Source organism: Sander vitreus, chromosome 20 (genome assembly GCF_031162955.1).
Source record: "Sander vitreus isolate 19-12246 chromosome 20, sanVit1, whole genome shotgun sequence".
Classification (NCBI taxonomy): domain Eukaryota; kingdom Metazoa; phylum Chordata; class Actinopteri; order Perciformes; family Percidae; genus Sander; species Sander vitreus.
In genome coordinates, this window is record NC_135874.1 from 8,033,456 (window position 1) to 8,052,796 (window position 19,341).

Consider the following 19,341-nt stretch of genomic DNA (forward strand, 5'->3'; position numbering starts at 1 on the left):
TATGAGCCTTTACATCTGCAGCAATCCGAGTTCTATGGCAACCTGCCCTTTACAATCCTAATGACACTTCAGCAAAGTGTGGTGGCTAAGGGAGGGCGGGAGCCGGGAGGCTTTCCCTCAAAGAGCTAAGAGCATCTTATTGGGAAAAGGGGCTAAGAGTGTTGTTGTGATGTCTGACTCAATATTCTTGGGTCATAGATATTCAAGAACCGCACCTCCCTTTCCATTCTCTCTTCCTTTTGACATAACACGTCAGTCGGGACACAGAGTCCTATAGTCAACCACCTGCAAATGAATATATCCATACAGTGATAGCAGTGGGATGAGGTTGATGGTCTGATGTGTGATAAAGATGGGGACAGGAAGACACTTTTAAGGTGCTTTTTTTCTTCTCATTATTGTGTAACAGAAATGATCAAAAGCGACTTAACTGCATTTACCTGTAGGTTTTTTTTGGGTATCTTTTTCAAGAGAAGTAACTCTTCACATATTTCACTTGGCATGATGTTTGAAGCTCTGCTATGCACAGGTGCTTGAAGGACAATATCGGAGTAGTTGTCTATTATTGTACAGTGTGAATGAATGAAGTGTGATTGAGTGCAGTACTCCACACCACCTATATAAAGCAGTAGTATTGCAATGTGAGGGCCAGAGAGAGAGAGAGCGAGAGAGAGAGAGAGAGGGTGAAAGAGCTCTAGAGGCCTAAAATGAGGTGAAGGGAAGTGGAAGTGTCCAGTAGGGGGTCTGCTGCTGTGGGAAGGGAGAGGAGGAAGTGGGGGAGGAGGGCTTGCTCTACGTACCGCCTGGGCCAATGCATGAGGGTTTGGGGCTAAGTGTCTCATCAGCATCCAGCTCAGGTGCTGCCAGGGCCCACGCACTAACTATGCCCTGACTTGATTGTAATTGCCTGAATTCGACTCCTGCTGCTCCCTCCTGGCAATATCACAGGCACATTTAACTCCAGAGAGCCTGGGGACCGTGCAGCAGGACCACAGAGAGCAGCTGACTGCCTCTTGTTGAAGCCTGTGTGTTGCAGGGGGATCCTCTCTTGTGCTGTCTGCTTTGTTGGGGGTGGGGTCACAGGTGCATGTCCCCCCCCATTGGGTGTTTGTGAACATGAAACAAGTGTGGCAGCACTCTGACAGTGATGGCATGAGCATGACAAAGGTATTTGCTGTTTTAATGTTGACTTATGGGGAATAGAAATTCGCCCAGTAGCTATCCTGCATGTGCAGGTTTTGTTTATACAACCAAATCCCCAGCAATGGTTATTCATGAAAAATTTTGAAAACCATAAATTATTTAAAATTATCTTTAAAATCCTCACACAGTTGGCTCAAAACAAATAAAGCAAACACTCTTGTCAGCCTGTGTTTATTATGTCCAATTCAAAGCCAAATGCACTTGATTGCTTCGTATTGCCACCTACAGTACTTTTATTCTACATAGAGTTGTGAAAACCATTATCATGCTGTCGTTATGCTAATGTTTTGGGGGTTGAAAATTGCTCAAATCTTCTTTCAAAAGAAGAAAACCCCTCCTGATGCTAGAAATAATTGAGTGAAAAACACAATACCACCATCAACAACATCTTTACAGTAAGTACATTTGGGTTGTCTCCTAACAATGCATATGAATTTGGCTCCAAATTTATAGTTATAGAACATTCAAGCTACCTACATTCGAGTCCCTTTGTCTGTGACATTTGTAACTGACAAAGGCATGGATGAAGTACTTCCCTCTTGTCGACAAAAGCGCTTATTCAAAAACAAGATACAAAATTACGATCAGAAATGGATTTTCCGATGGTAATACGTAACCTATGTTTTCCAATTGGCCAGCTTTGGAAACTGCAGCAGGGTTAACTTTAAAAAGTTAGCCTGTGGCGCTCCTCAACCTGTGATAATAGGCCTGTCTGTAACGAAGAACAGGCTTGTTGCCAACAGGTGGTCTCTTTAAAAGACCAGAGCCACAGCACTCAGGGTGGGGAAAAAACTGCCATGGCAAAATGTGTCAGAATCTAATGTTCTGCAGAGTGAAAAGCCTGTTTTCTGTCTTTTGTTCCCAGCTAGAGATTTAGGCTTGTTCCCCATTGTTCAGGGCACAAACGAGCAACAGTCTTTTTTGACACGGAGCCACAGATGAATAAAGACTGGAGCTGACTAGTCACAGGAAAGAGCTTTCTTTTTGGAGGGCTTGGAGCCCATTAAGAGTTTGTGAGATATGAATGGATATGAATCCTCTCCATCGACCCCGCCAAAAAAAATACAACTGGACTCATAGAAGACGAGGAACACCTCTGTGTCTTTTTACCGAGGTTCCCAAGGACATTACAAGAAATCAGGCAGAGGGAGGACTGATTGACAGGCAGGGATTACATACAGTAGAGTCAATGAGGAAGTGGCTCTTTGTTAATTTGAAAGGGTACTCTATGCCCACCCAACCTAACACTGACGCTAATGTTGACATATTGACTTTATTTTCTTGAACTAAGCTGTAGGAAATAAGCCAGGCAATTACAGTGATTACATATTGCATTATTGTCATCTAAACTTTAAAATACTGTATTTAGGTAAATTCACTGTAGGAAGCTGCATATATAAATATCTACTATCTACTGTGCCCATGCAATAAAACAGACAGGATAAAGATAATGAGATATTTAGTGCACCACTTGATGCAGATGCTGGTCAGTGTGCTCGGCTCAATGGGCAGATGATGGGTGGACCCCAGCAAACGCAACCCACAAAATGCAACCTTTTGTCTAACTCCATAATCCATTTGTTACACTTTGACCAATTTGTCCTCATTAACCCTCATACGGGGGACTATGTTTGAGACAAAAGCTCCTGGGGAACAATGACCAACACCCCCCCACCCCCCCACCTTAAATGTCCATCCACATTGCTGTAGCTCAAGTGCTCCCCTTCCCAGCACATTGTGGCCCCTTGTTACCCAGAAGGTTCCAGTCTATGAGCAAGAGACAGACAGAGCTGAACAAGCGAGGTACACCTGAAAGAGGGGGTGAAAAAAAAAAATCCCTATTTCCGCGTTAAGAATGAAATATCTTCCGAAAAAACACAATGCAACGTCTTCTGTTGTATTCAGGTCACTCCATCAATCAACTCTGAAATAAACCTTGACGTGACATACAAAGAGCAACTGCAAAGAAAAGGAAGGGGAGTTACAGTAATTTCCAAGGACGTGAGAAAGTAGTTTTTTCTCTCTTTGTCACACATGTTGCAGAATTAATTATAAAATGCCATTTATTTGTCTTTTTTTTCTGTGAGAAGAAGCACAAGAGGAGTTACTTTAAAAAGTTGCGTGAACCTTTATTTGCAAATAATCCGTTTGAGTTAAAAGTAAGCAAAATGTATTTACAAAGCACTTTTCACAGTTAATATCACAAAGTACATTACAAGGACAAAAAAACATACAAGAGAACATTATTATCATGTATTAAAAACACAATACACAAATAAAATTACGTAATACACAAAGTGCAGACAGATCAAATGGATATGGATATGTCATTCAGGAAGTTGCTACTTTCTTTCTCACTTTCCACTCCTCTCCTTTACACTTGGCTCCATTAGACAGCTGTGGCCGTACATTTACTCACATAACTGTACTTAAGTACAATTATGAAGTACTTGTTAGTAATTACATGTATTATTTATGCAATGTGGACCTGTGTAGGGACAAGTATATAGCTAGAAGGGCCTTTTAAAATACACAAAACTCAATAATAAAATAATACAATTTTAACTGAGTTTAAAATGATCAGATGTCTAGGAGTTGTTAGCAGTTCCAATAAAGGGACATGTTTCATTCAAATAACTGTATTGTGGCCCAAACAAGTTTAATTGATTTACACACAAAAAACAAAGACTGGAGAAAAGTCCAACAATGAAATACAAATTTGTGCGGCAAAACCTAGGACCCCGTTGGAGGGGCCCACCCTCCTAGGTTGGTAACCACTGGATCTAACTACGAAAATGTATATAAAGTACTTAAAAGTAGCTTATCTTCACCTGCTACAACAGAAAAATGCTGCTTACACACAGATGCATGAATATTAACAATCTAATATTATAATCACTCACAGGGGCCATTTGGCTGCAAATCGAGGCATTTTACTTTTGATACTTAAATTTTGATAATTATACTTTATTTTTACTTCAAGCTGATTTTGAATACGGGATTTTTATTATGGGAGTTATTATGAGTATTTTTACTTTGATTAATATTTTAAGGCAGTGATTCTCAAAGTGGGGTCCATGGCCCTCTGCAAGGGAAAGTTTTCTGATTCACTGGTCATTCATTTAAATTATTATGATATAAAAAAAGTTATCAAAGCGAGTTGTAATTAACAGTTTACTAAATTATAGTATTTCAATGACAAATTTTTATTTTTTTAAATATGAAATTACATGTTCTGGCGCCATTGGTATTTTAACAGTCATCATCATCATTTAATTTATTTCTTCTTGCTCACAGTATCTCAAACTATTGTATGTTGTATATTTTATGAAATATGAGTACAGGTAAATCTTCATTATGAAATTTTAGTTGTGATAATTACATCAACAGATCATTATGATTTATCAACCTGCATGTTCTCATCTAAACTCATATTTATGTCCACATTTTTACTATGAATCCATTTATATCTGAAAATGTGTTAATGTTAAGAGTTAACCATAACAGCTGTTAAGAAGTGCACTTTGCAGGTTTGGGCTGAACGACTTATTGCTCTGATGACTCCATGTAATGTACGAAGAATGGGCCCAGGTTTACTCATAAAAAGTGAAAAGAAAAAAATAATTGTTGCTTCAGCAGCTTTCTCAGTTAGAGCTCTATGAGAAAGCCTTTTATAAACATGTCACAGTGTCAAACACAGTTGCATCTCATTTAGTGCTGGTTTGTTGGGTATCCAATATGTTTTCCAAACAGTGTTGCAGTAATCAGGTCATTTGTTATAATGACAACCATTAGGGATGATCATCGACACACAGCAGTCAGGCATATAAATCAGGTGCTCTGAGATTCATCTCAATTACTTACACACACACACACACACACACACACACACACACACACACACACACACACACACACACACACAAATTGAATGATAAGTTCCTTTATCAGTCAGTTTTTGAGGTGCAGTTAAGTGTTGTATTATCTATATACCATTTATGACTTTTTTTTTTGCACTTTTTTCGACATACTATAACTTTTTTCGGCATTCTATACTATGACTTTTTTCTCTATTTGTGACATACTATACAATTACTTTTTCACTTTTTTTTGATATACTATACTGTGAATTATTTATCACTTTTTTTCGACATGCTCTGTGACTTTTTTCAACATGCTATAGTATGATTTTTTTTTTTCAACGTGCTATACTATTTTTTTATCACCTTTTTCGACATACTATATTATGAGTTTTTTCGGCATGCTATACTATGACTTTTTTCGACGTACTATACTATGACTTTTCGACATATACTGTCTTTTTTCGTCTTTTTTTCTCTTTTTTTGTACATGCTATTCTATTACTTTTTTTGACATGCTATACTATGGTTTTTTTTCTCTTTTTTCGACATACTATTTCTTTTTGTCCCATTATATTTTCTCATTTTAATGCTCTTATCAACATGGAAAAGTGGATCGGCTTGCTTTGTGCAAATGTGCTTCTGTCTGAAGTCATCCATTGTCGCCTGGCTTTGATGAGGGGGCGGAAAATTCGCATCAGCTGTGTGCTTGGCCATCAAGTGGACGTGCTGCGACGATAGCTCAGTTCACAACGACAAAACACACAGATCACTTTGGTCTTGTCAATGGAACCATTTGGCAACTTTTTAAAAGTAAACTTTCCATTCAGAATCTTATTGGCATCCATTTCGGCATACTACTCTTTGGCCGGCTCGCAAGCCCGAACAAGTGTGTGCGGCGTGCCTGTTGTTTTGTTTCCGGTCTAGCTAGATCCGGTGTGGTGGTGTAGTTTTTCTAACGTCTAAAAAAATTGACGCTGTTAAAATGGGTTTGCGTTAACGCCATTAATAACGCGTTAAACTGACAGCACTACTTTTTTTCCTCTTTTTTCGACATGCTATACTATGACTTTTTTCGACGTACTATACTATGACTTTTTTCTCTTTTTTCGACATACCATACTATGACTTTATCCCTTTTTCGACATACTATACTATGGCTTTATTCAACATACTATACTATGGCTTCTTTTCTCTTTTTTTGAATACTATGACTTTCATGACTTTTGTTGACACTCTATACCAGTGTTTCTCAAACTTTTTTGAATATTGTACCCCCTTGGAACTGCTTTTTTAAGCCAAGTAACCCCTGACCAGCGCAAAACATTTTTGGTAGAAAAAAAGGTCTCTTTAAAGAGGAAGAATACAGCACCTGCAGTGATAGATTTACTAAACAACAACCTTATTTAAACAGAAACAAATGTTAAGAATCCATCACTTAATTCGTTCATTATTATAGTATAATTATTTTAGGAATTATGCAGGCATATTTGTAAATTAGCATTTCTGCAAAAAATTCAAGTACCCCCTGCAGTACTCCAAAGTACCCCTAGGTGTACACGTACCCCCATTTGAGAACCAGTGCTCTATACTATGACTTTTTTCGACATACTATACTATGCCTTTTATATTTCATACTATACTAACAAAAAAGGAATGCAACACATCAACAATTTGTTTTTGGAATATTTTATTTACAGAACACAAAACACATGTCCCATAACTTTTTTCTCTTTTTTTCGACATACTTTACTATGACTTTTTTCTACATACAGTACTATGGCTTTTTTTTCTCTTTTTTCGACATGCTATACTATGGCTTTTTAATTATTTTTTCGACATACTATACTTTGGCTTTTTTATCCCTTTTTTCGACATACTATACTATGGCTTTTTTCGACATACTATGACTTTTTTCGACATACTATACAAGAGCTTTTTTATTCTTTTTTCAAAATACTATACTATGACTTTTTAGGACTTTTTTCGACATACTATAGTTTCTTTTCTCTTTTTTCAACATACTATACTATGGCTTTTTTCATAATTTTTTCAACATACTATACTATGGCTTTTTTTCATAATTTTTTCAACATACTATGCTATGGCTTTTTCTCACTTTTTGCGACATACTATGCTATGGCTTTTTTCGACATGGCTTTTTTTGACATACTATGCCTTTTATATTTCATACTATACTAACAAAAAAGGAATGCAACACATCAACAATTTGTTTTTGGAATATTTTATTTACAGAACACAAAACACATGTCACATAACTTTTTTCGACATACTATACTATGGCTTTTTTCTACATACAGTACTATGGCTTTTTTTTCTCTTTTTTCGACATGCTATACTATGGCTTTTTTATCCCTTTTTTCGACATACTATACTATGACTTTTTTGTTCTTTTTTCAAAATACTATACTATGACTTTTTAGGACTTTTTTTGACATACTATAGCTTCTTTTCTCTTTTTTCGAAATACTATACTATGGCTTTTTTTAAATAATTTTTTTCGACATACTATGCTATGGCTTTTTCTCACTTTTTGCGACATACTATACTATGGCTTTTGTTCGACATACTATGCTATGGCTTTTTTCGACATACTATACTATGACTTTTTTTGACACGCTATACTATGACTTTCATGACTTCTCGACATACTATACTATGACTTTTTTTTTCATACTATACTAACAAAGAAGGAATGCAACACATCAACAATTTGTTTTTGGAATATTTTATTTACAGAACACAAAACACATGTCCCATAACTTTTTTTCGACTTACTATACTATGGCTTTTTTTTATTTTTTTTGACATACTATACTATGACTTTTTTTTCTCTTTTTTTCTACATGCTATACTGTGACTTTTTTCGACATACTATACTATGGCTTTTTTTCTACATACAATACTATGGCTTTTTTTTATCCCTTTTCTTGACATAATATACTGACTTTTTTCGACATACTATATTATGGCTTTTTTTCTCTTTTTTCGACATACTATACTATGGCTTTTTTTCGACTTACTATACTATGACTTTTTTCTACATACTATACTATGGCTTTTTTTCTACATACAATACTATGGCTTTTTTTATCCCTTTTTTTGACATACTATACTATGACTTTTTTCGACATACTATACTATGGCTTTTTTCTCTTTTTTCGACATACTATACTATGGCTTTTTTTTCTCTTTTTTCGACATACTATGGCTCTTTTATAACTTTTTTGACATAATATACTGACTTTTTTCGACATACTATATTATGGCTTTTTTTCTCTTTTTTCGACATACTATATTATGGCTTTTTTTTCCCCCTTTTTTCGACATACTATACTATGGCTTTTTTTTTCTCCCTTTTTTCGACATACTATCCTATGACTTTTTTCGACATACTATACTATGGCTTTTTTTGACGTACTATACCATGACTTTTTTCGACATACTATGTTTTTCTTTCTTCTCTTTTTTCAACATACTATGTTTTTTTTTTTGTTTTTTTTACTTTTTTCGACATACTATACTATGACTTTTTTAAATAGTTTTTTCGACATACTATACTATGGCTTTTTTCATAATTTTTTCAACATACTATGCTATGGCTTTTTCTCACTTTTTGCGACATACTATGCTATGGCTTTTGTTTGGCATACTATACTATGGCTTTTGTTTGACATACTATGCTATGGCTTTTTTCGACATGCCTTTTTTCGACATACTATACTATGGCTTTTTTTTCCTTTTTTTCGACATAATATACTATGACTTTTTTTGACATACTATACTATGACTTTTTTCGACATACTATACAATGGCTTTTTTTTTCGACATACTTTACTATGGCTTTTTTCGACATATTATACTATGGCTTTTTTTCATAATGTTTTTGACATACTATACTATGGCATTTTTTATAAGTTATTTGACATACTATACTATTGCTTTTTTAAATAGTTTTTTCGACATATTATGGCTTTTTTCATAATTTTTTTAACATACTATGCTATGGCTTTTTCTCACTTTTTTCGACCTACTATACTATGACTTTTGTTCAACATACTATGCTATGGCTTTTGTTCGACATACTATACTATGGCTTTTGTTTGACATACTATGCTATGGCTTTTGTTCGACATACTATACTATGACTTTCATGACTTCTCGACATACTATGACTTTTATTTCATACTATACTAACAAAGAAGGAATGCAACACATCAACAATTTGTTTTTGGAATATTTTATTTACAGAACACAAAAAACATGTCACATAACTTTTTTCGACATACTATACTATGACTTTTTTCTACATACTATACTATGGCTTTTTTTCTACATACAATACTATGGCTTTTTTTTTTTATCCCTTTTTTCGACATACTATACTATGACTTTTTTCGACATACTATACTATGACTTTTTCTAATTTTTTTCGACATACTATACTATGGCTTTTTTTTCTCTTTTTTCAAAATACTTATCTTGGAAATATTGTATCCTGGATAAGCAAACCAAAGATTTGCATACGTATTATTTATTGGAGGGGAAAGAGGACCTCTTTTAATAATTCCATTGAGTCTTACAGTGAAACTATGCAAGCGTAAATGTGTATTTTTCAAAAAGTAGGGAGAAGCCACAACTTTGAGATAGAAGATATTTTCATGAACATTGTACAGTGTGATTTGAAATATGGACATACTTTCTTTGTTTGTGTGTGTTTGCATTTTGCACTTTTTTGACATACTATACTATGGCTTTTTTTCTCTTTTTTTCGACATACTATACTATGGCTTTTTCTCTCTTTTTTCAACATACTATACTATGACATTTTATAACTTTTTTTGACATTGTATACTATGACTTTTTTCAACATACTATACTATATGTATACTATACTATACTTTTTTTTGTGATCAAATGTTTTTATTCAACACACATCATAGACACAACCAGCAGTATGTTACAGGTAACAGAACATACATGTAACCCCCCCCCCACCCCCCCCACAAATAAAAATAAATACATAAATGAAATAAAATAAAAATTACATTAATGAATTAAAATGAAATAAGAACTGTACACTTAAAACAATATCAACCCACCCTCCCCAGGACCCCATGGGCTGGCAGCTGTAATCGCCTGCCATTAAAAGCCACATATCCACATTCACCATTGATGGGAGCTGTTGAAGGTTCCATATAAACTATGTCTAGAAAGGTCAGAAGCCATTGCTTAATGGTCAAAGTGTGTGGGGGGCTTCCAGCGCACCGCCACCATTTTCTTTGCAGTCGTGAGCCCGGCAAGGACTATCCTTTTCTGACATTTAGAAATCCGGAGTGAAGAAGTGTCATTCAGCAGCAGAACTGGTATTGTCGCGAAAACTGTCCCAGAGACGAATGTCGACAGTTCTGAGGCAACATTTTGCCAGAACCGTGCAACAGGGGGACACTCCCAAAACATATGAAGAAATGTGCCCATGATCTTCAGCGAACACAGTGTGCATGAACCGTCACCAATCATTTTCATCAGGCACAGCCTACGGGGGGTCAAATAAGTCCTATGAACAAAATTATAGTGGATCTGCTGGTGGTCTGGATTTCTAGAAGCCAATTTGACATTATTCCATACACTGCTCCAGTCGAAATCCAGCTCTAGCCCTGGGAAATCCCTCCTCCATACTCTGTCTAGTGGAAGTGTCTGGTGTAAGGCTTCCCTTATATACTGATATAGAGTGGATACCATGCCCCGTGAATCACTTTTAGCAATGAACAGCTCGTGAAGCGGATGTACAGGCAAGGGATGCTGCCACGGTACGCCATGTGCCTTCAGAGCTGCTCTAAGCTGGATGTAAAAAAAGGACGTGCCTGGTAGGTTAAAATCTTTCTTAAGGTCTAGAAAGGAGCACCGTCCGTTTAGATCAAAAACGTCCCCTAAAAGGTGAATGCCCCCCTTTTCCCATTGGGGGAAGGTGATTGGCCTACCCCCTATCAACAAACCATTGTTATTAAAAATGGGGGAATAAAGATGCCATCTGCAGGAAGAGTTACAGTACCTTTCCACCGAGCGCCAAACCTCAAAAAGATGAGAAATGATCGGACCAAATCGTAGCCAACACTGCCTAACCGACACATTCGCAAATAGCACATCTGTCAAAGACCAAGGGTGCACAATCTTCTCTTCCATCGCTCGCCAGGAAACCACTGACTGGGTATTAAACCAGGCGACAAGGGGTCGAAGGGTGAAAGCCCAGTAGAACCATCTAAAGTCGTTCAATCTGCCACGCTGAGCAGTGGAAGTTTTCCCTTCCAAATAAATTTGGAAACCGCAGCATGCAGCTTCTCCCAGTAACCAGAAGGGAGAGAGAGCGGGACCATGGAACCTTCAAAATTTATCCGGGGCAATATATTCATTTTTACGAGGGAAATCCGAGCCTGTAGCGAATTAGGCAAACTCGCCCATCTTTTCAAGTCACCCAGAACCGCATTCAGCACGTCAGTATAATTGTGTTTAACAATGCGATTCAGCGAGGGGAGTATATCAATACCTAGGTAAAGCAGTTGTCTTAGCTGCCTCATTCAGAGGCAGTAAAGCCGATTTTGACCAATTAACTTTAAATCCTGAAAGCGCTCCAAACTCGTCCAATATCGTTAAAAGGTGAGGGGTAGAATGTAATGGGTCTTCAAGGAAGACCAAAACATCATCAGCATAAAGTGCCAGATGATGTTGTGTGCTTTTAAGAGTAATAGGTTTTATAACTGATGAAAGTCGAATCATCTGTGCCAAGGGTTCAAGTGAGAGCGCAAAGAGGCTTGGGCTTAAAGGACAACCCTGACGAGAGGATCTCGATATCGGGAATAAGGTGGAGCAGAGATTACCTGTAAGCACCATCGCTGAGGGGTTTGCATATAGCACCTTAATTAATTTTATGAAGCCCTCTCCAAAGCCCATCACCTCCAAAACTGACCACAAAAAGGACCATTCAAGGCGGTCGAACGCCTTCATTCCATCAAGTGATAATACAGCAAACGGAGCTTTAACGTCCACCAAAGCGTCAATCACATGTAGCAGCCGTCGGACATTATGAGAGGCTAGGCGCGACTTAATGAAGCCAGTCTGGTCACAGTGCACCAGTGATGGAATATAAAACTGCAGGCGACGGGAGAGTACCTTGGCATAGATTTTAATGTCAGCATTCAGAAGACTAAGGGGCCTATAGTTACCACATTCAGTTGAATCTTTGTGGAAGAAGTAAGGAAATGACTGCAATATTCACATCTCTAGAGAAAGTGCCCTTCTCTACTGAGAAATTTATCATAGCAAAAAGTAGTGGGCCTAGGAGGTCCCAGAAGGTTAAGTATAGCTCTGGTGGTATACTGTCAAGGCCAGGGGATTTGCCCTGTTGCATGCTATGGACAGCAGCCTTGAGCTCTTCAAGTGAGATCGGCCTGGCCAGATCATTTGCGTCATCATCAGCAAGACGAGGCATGTTCAGATGAGCTAGAAAGTTTCCACATTTGTTCTTGTCGAAGGATACCTCAGATTCATAAAGGTTAGAATAAAAACTACGAAAAGTGTCATTAATTTGTGCAGGGTGAGTGGTGACAGCTCACCTGCCATTTAATTGTGGGAATGTCAGAGAATTTTTCATTCATTCGATCTAATTTTCATGGCTAAAAGATGGCTGGGGTTAGATCTGTGAAAGTAGTATCGTTGCCTGGTCATGTGGATCAAAAATTCTGATTGCTGCTTAAGAATATTGTTAATTTCTTTCTTGACCACTTCATGTTGCATAGCTATGTCTTCTGCAAAAATAAATAAAATAAAAAAAAAATAAAAAACCCACACAGATAAAATCCAGCTGTATGCAGATGATGCTGTGCTATATGTATACACAAAAGACAAAATGCAAAACAACTAACAGCTGTTATGAGTAACGTGTGCAACTGGTTAGAGAGCGCTCACTTGCACCTAAATGTGTCCAAGACTGTGTGCATGTATTTTTCAAAAAGGGTAATTAAGTCTGACACAGACCCCAATATTTTTGTAAGGGAGAAAAAGCTTGAAGTAGTTCAAGAGTTTAAATACCTAGGTGTGATCTTGGACTCACAGCTGAACTTCAAGCAGGACATAAAAAAGAACTGTGAACAAAATGAAATTTAACTTGTCCAATTTTAGATATATTACAAACAATCAAAATTTTGTATAGGCTAGGCTATACTTTGATGCAATGGTAATGTCTCACATGACCTATTACATAGGGCCTCAGCATGTAAGACAACTCAAGTCCTTAGAGACATCATATAAACTAGAAAATCTAAAATGTACCATCACTGTCAGATTTTAAAGAAACTTGAACTGCTAGATTGGGAGAACACTGTGAAATACATTGACTCTATATTAGTTTTTAAAATCCTTCATGGTCTAGCTCCACCCCCTTTACAGGAATATATATATATATATATATATATATATATATATATATATATATATATATATATAAAAAGGAACTCAAACCGCTCAACCAGAGGTAACTGCACTGTTCCCTTTAGTAGAAGTGCATTTGGTCAGGCTATTTTTTCCTTTAGAGCAACCAATACCTGGAACTCTATACCAAGCGCAATACATGAATTATCAACTCTCACCTCATTTTCCAAATAGTTTAAAAAAATGGCTACTGCAAAATCAAAGCTGTTGTCATTAGCTGGGATAATCTGTAATTTACCCTCTGTTGTTGATCTGTAATTTTTTTATTGTGACGTTTTACTATGACTTGTTTTATTTAACTTAACTTCTAGGGACCATCAACCTGTCAGGGACTAAGGATGGAAATTAGCCTTTGGCTATAATCTTGTATATTTACATTCTTCAAAATGTTCATTAACTGTCCCTATTTGAAATAAATAAACTTAAACATCCTGGAGCAAGAAAGGAGGAAGAAACAACCAGCCAAAGCAAGACCACTGCTGAGCACCATCACCTTTGTGAAAGAGGGCCAAAGACCTGTCGTCCACAGCCAAGCCAGGCAGAATCTCCTGCAGTCAGCCCAGGGATGGGAAATGGAGGTTGACCTCGGGAGGAAACTCCACTTCCCCGAGGCAGTACTGTCCACAACTCTAAGACCCGACATCATCATGTGGTCTCCAGAGGGAAAGAAGATCATCCTGGTGGAGTTGATGGTGCCGTGGGAGGAGGGCTGTGAGGAAGCAGCAGAGTGGAAAAAAAGCCAAATACCAGCAACTTGTCCAAGACTGCCGGGACAAGGGGTGGACAACATGGCTGATGACAGTGGAAGTCGGATGTGGAGGATTCCCAGCTCAATCTGTGTGGAATCTATTGACAAGTTGGACAGAGATGCCACTTGAGGAAAGCAGCCATTCGCAGGCTGGGAGAAGCATCAGAGAGAGCCTCCTGTTGGCTCTGGCACAAGAGAGAGGACCCAAGCTGGAAGCCTAGAAGAGAGGGGCAGTGACCTGGCCAGTCACTGCTGACCCTCCAACTGGAGGGTGTTGTGGTTAAGGGTCGAAACACCCAGAGAAGGTTGGGGACCACCTGACGACCTCTCTTCCAGGCCAAGGCTTCATCCATTAGAAATGGGCATATGTTAGCATCGCAGATGTATTATACAACTGACTTTTTTTGACATGCTATACTATGACTTTCATGACTTTTTTCGACATATTATACTATGAATTTTATGACTTTTTTTTTTTCGACATTCTATACTAACAAAGAAGGAATGCAACAATTTGTTTTTGGAATATTTTATTTACAGAATACAAAACGCATGTCGCATAACTTTTTCCAATATACTATGATTTTAAAAAAAAATATTTTTCGATATACTATTCTATGACACACTATACTATGACTTTTTGGGACTTTTTTCGACATACTATGACTTTTTTTCGATACAATATACTTTTACTTTTTCGAAATGTACAATGTAAATTTTATTTATGCAATTTTTTCAGTATAACAAGCACGTACAAAAGGCAAAGTAAGACAAGAAACCATCGAAAACAACAAAAATAGACATACAGCCAGCACTGTATCAGTACAAGGAAATGAAAATGTGTAAATGTACATGTCAATTCATTAGACGAAATGCCCCAAAATGTCTACTAGTTGAGTCAGAAAGGATAAAGGCAGGCCCACAGAAATTGGAATGGCACAGTCCCAGAGTGTGGATATAAGAGAAGAACAGTACAATGTTGAACAATTGAGAAAATGGGTACATTCTGAAAGAAATAAGTAAATTTAAAGAGCACAACCATTTTAATAATGTTAACACGGCCAATTAACGAAAGGGTGAGAAGTTTCCATTTATCTATCATGCTCTTAAGCCTACCAGGTCAAATCAAATCCAAATAATTAAGTTCAAAAATAATATTATATAATATTAATCCCCACATAAGATAAATGGTCATGGCAAATTCTGAAGGGCAAATTGTTGAGAAAACTGGAGTTGAGACAGACCGAGGCATAAAAACTGATTTCCCCCAATTTATGGTAAATCAGAGAGTTGCCCAAAGCCGTCTATCAGATTTAGAAGGGGTGTAAGGGATGTCCTCACGTCTGAAAGAGTCAAAATCACATAATTTGCATACAGTCTATGGTACAGTCAGATGTGCCACATCTTATACCAGAGATTTGGGGGCTGGCTCTGATGGCCAGCGACTCGAGAGCTAGGGCAAAAAGCATTGGAGGGAGGCAGCAGCGTGCTGCGATGCCACGGGAACAGGGGGGGCCTGCGTAGAGCATCTTTAATATGGTCTGAATTTTTAACCTAAAACTAAATTTATCGAGGGCAGCAAACACGTATCCCCCCCACTCTACCTGATCAAAAGCCTGCTGGGCATCTAATGAGATCACCGCCGAGTGGGCCAAGTCAGTTAAAGGGCAACTATTGTTTTTCTCAAACTGGAAAAACCCTATTTTCCTATGTTTTTATGTCTAAGTGACTGATGGGAACAACAATCTTTGAAATTGGTCCAGCATTAAGCAAGATCGGTGCAGTCGGAAGCGGCAGAACAGGCTACAATTTAAGTTATGGGGCAATTGTAAAGCTTGTACTGTATTTACCTTCACAAAAGTGCTTGTGTTGCCACTGACAGGCTCAGATTATGGAAAGGATTTCTAAGGAGGTCGACCTTTCTGTTAGATCCTTCAGTCCCTCCAGGATTTCGTGGCCTTTTTTGAGATTGTTGCGGCCCAAAATGCCTGATTTCGCGGGAGCTTTTGTAAAAGATTGCGATGAAAGTTGCGATGTCTTTTGTATGTATGTTGCAATGAAGTTGCGGGAGACGGTGAAAGTTGCAAAAAAGTTGCGATTTTGTTTTGTATAGTTGTTTTGGGGAGAATAAAATTACTCTGGGCTGAGTTTTCCTAGTAACCTTACCAAAAAGGCTCAGGATGCTGCAAATGTTGGTATAATATGAAAATGGCTGGTGGATTTAAGACAAAAAATAATAATTTATTGAATTAATCAAATTTGAACATATCTGTCAGAGGCTTGTTGATCTTTACATTGTTAGTTATTTTCCTATCCTGGCCTGGCCTGGGACACACATTCATACGGTTTGATAAAGTACTGACTTTAACTTACCATTGCACTTACAATAACGAGCGTAGCTGTCCTCAATTTAGGTCATCGTGTCGTCTCATCTCCTTTTTCTCCTGCATCCACCGTGTGTGTGTTGTTTTGTGTGTGTGCAAGCGTCAGTCGCGGTGGGTACGGAGCAGTAGCCCCACCCGCTGCAGAGAGCAGACAGCCAGGATGGAAACGGCAGCAATCTAAGCGACTTTTAAATCGTTAGTCTACATTGATGTTAAAATGTATCGGACGGTCTGAAATGTTTTGTACGGTCTTTCGCTGTACGTTTTGTAGGTAAATGAGTAACACACACCTCTCGTCTTCATATCAAAAACAAGGAAATGGTCAACCCGTTCTCACTCCCGATTGGTCATTGGCTCTCAGAGTGCACGTGGGACTGCTGTGATTGGTTGAAGTCACGGGAAACTTCAGGTTATTGGTCAAATGTGCAGAAAAGTTGCGGTGATTGGTCAAAATTGCGAGTCGCACCAAATTCATGGTGATTAGTTGAATTCACGTGAATTGGCACGATCGCGATATCCTGGAGGGACTGATCCTTTTTTTAGACACAGAAACATCCACAAAATCCCGTCCGCTAAACCCACTAGACTCCATGTAAATAAACAGTAACTTTAGCATCGTAAAATACACTTCAAAGTACACTTCAAAAAAGCCGTTTTAGGTTGTCTTTCCACTTTTCCAACCATCGCAACGCTGGTTTTGGTTGAAATAAACAGTTTTACCTATTAACCGATTTACATGTGGAAATACGTTGGCTCTATACACGCTAAAAGTATTGCTTTTTTAATTGGAGTCTGGTGGGTTTAGCGCTAGCGACTTCAGAGCTGTTTCTGGTTAAACAAAAAAGGTCCCAAAGAGGTCTCTCTCTGAAGGGATCCTTTCCATAATGTTGTCAGACACTTAGAATATTAATCAGAGCTTGTCAGTGGCAAAACGAGCACTTTTGTGAAGGTAAATACAAGCTAGACAATTGCCCTATTAACTTACATTGTAGCTTGTTTCGCCGCTGCCGACTGCATTGTTATTGCTTAATACTGGATCAATTTCAAAAATTGTTGTTCCCATCAGTCACTTAGACCCAAACATAGGAAAATCGGGGCCAGGTTGAAAAAAACGGTAGTTACCCTTTAAGTACATTTAGCAAACACCTGGTGTTTGACTTGTTACTGAATTTGTATAATTTTTTTGAAATACTATAGTATGACTTTTTTCATGGCATACTATGACTTATTAATTTGTGAATTTTTTTTATAACATAATATGCTAAATACAATAGGGTTATCACACCTGGCTCAACTTTACAGATACTCTCCCCTGCACCATCTCTGGGCCAGCAGGTCACTCTCCTTTCTCTCTCTCTCCTGGGGCCTGGGTCTGAGTTGAGTGGTTTCTGTGGGTTATCAAATGGGCACCCACCTTCATCAAGGTTTCGTCGAATTAAAGGGATATTTCACCGCTGGAAAGCTGAATATATCTTTAAATTGGGTCACTTATGTAGTATAAATGTGAATTTTTTTTAATTAGTGCCTTCAAGGCCGAGAAAAGCCAGGAAATGTGTTTTTGGCTCATGTGGATGAAAGACACCAAATCCCAGAATGCACTTGCTTCGCTGCTCTGAGTCCACTCCCAAGCCACGCTTACCGTTTACAGACAGTGATACGGTCAACTCAATTCAACTGTGTTTTGTCATTTCAACCATATACATGAAACGTTTCACCGTGGCTCAAGTGGTTACACAATTCAAATATATAAAAACTACATACGAAACACAGTGTGCTCCGTAAAGTTCAGCTAACACATACTAGCACTAGCGCTTGGTAGGCTGTAAACAGAGTATAAACACAGCCGTAAATATGCGTGGAATGGTCTCATCTAACCGTCACAAACTCCACCTTGTTGGATACAAGCACCCCATTTCTGCAACAGTCCGTGTTAAAAAAAAAAGCCCACTTCCACTAGCTAGTCTTACCTGGTGACAGAGCAGCACTGTTGTTCAGCCATGTTTCCACAACAACAAAAACACAGCAGTTTCTAAACTTGCGTTGGGAGTTTCGTTGAAGTTGGATGTGAGTCCAGTTTGTTGTCCAAGCAGGATTGATGGGACAGGTGGCCGGCTAGCGTTAGCCAGCCACCTGTTGGTATGAGCTAGGGACATCCTCCGCGTTTCACCGCTGAGGATACCCCCTTACTGGTTAGCGTCATCGTTAGCGAAGCCTGGCACAGGTGGCTGGCTAGCGTTAGCTTTCCACCTAGCTCCAACTCCTACCCTCGTCCCGCTTTCCGCACACCGCTGAGGATGTCCCCTTACCGGCTAGCAATGTATCCCGGTGCGTGTGCGGTAGTTTGAATGCACATAATTGTTGTTCTAAAATTGTTGTTCTGAGAAGCTAAGCGATGATTCAAGATGGCTGACACTCGTTTTTACCTCGGCAATCTCCGGAAAAAGCCGACAGTCCAACCCCCTATGGGCTATGCGGAAGTACTGGCTGTAGTCCTTTGCCTCTGGAAAAATGTATACCGATGACGTAAGACGACGATTTTTGTGTCATCGGTATACATTTTTCCAGACCCACAATACAGAGATCTCTCCTCTCAGGGGGACATGAGGGAGGGAAGCACAGTCATTCAAAAATACTACCGTGT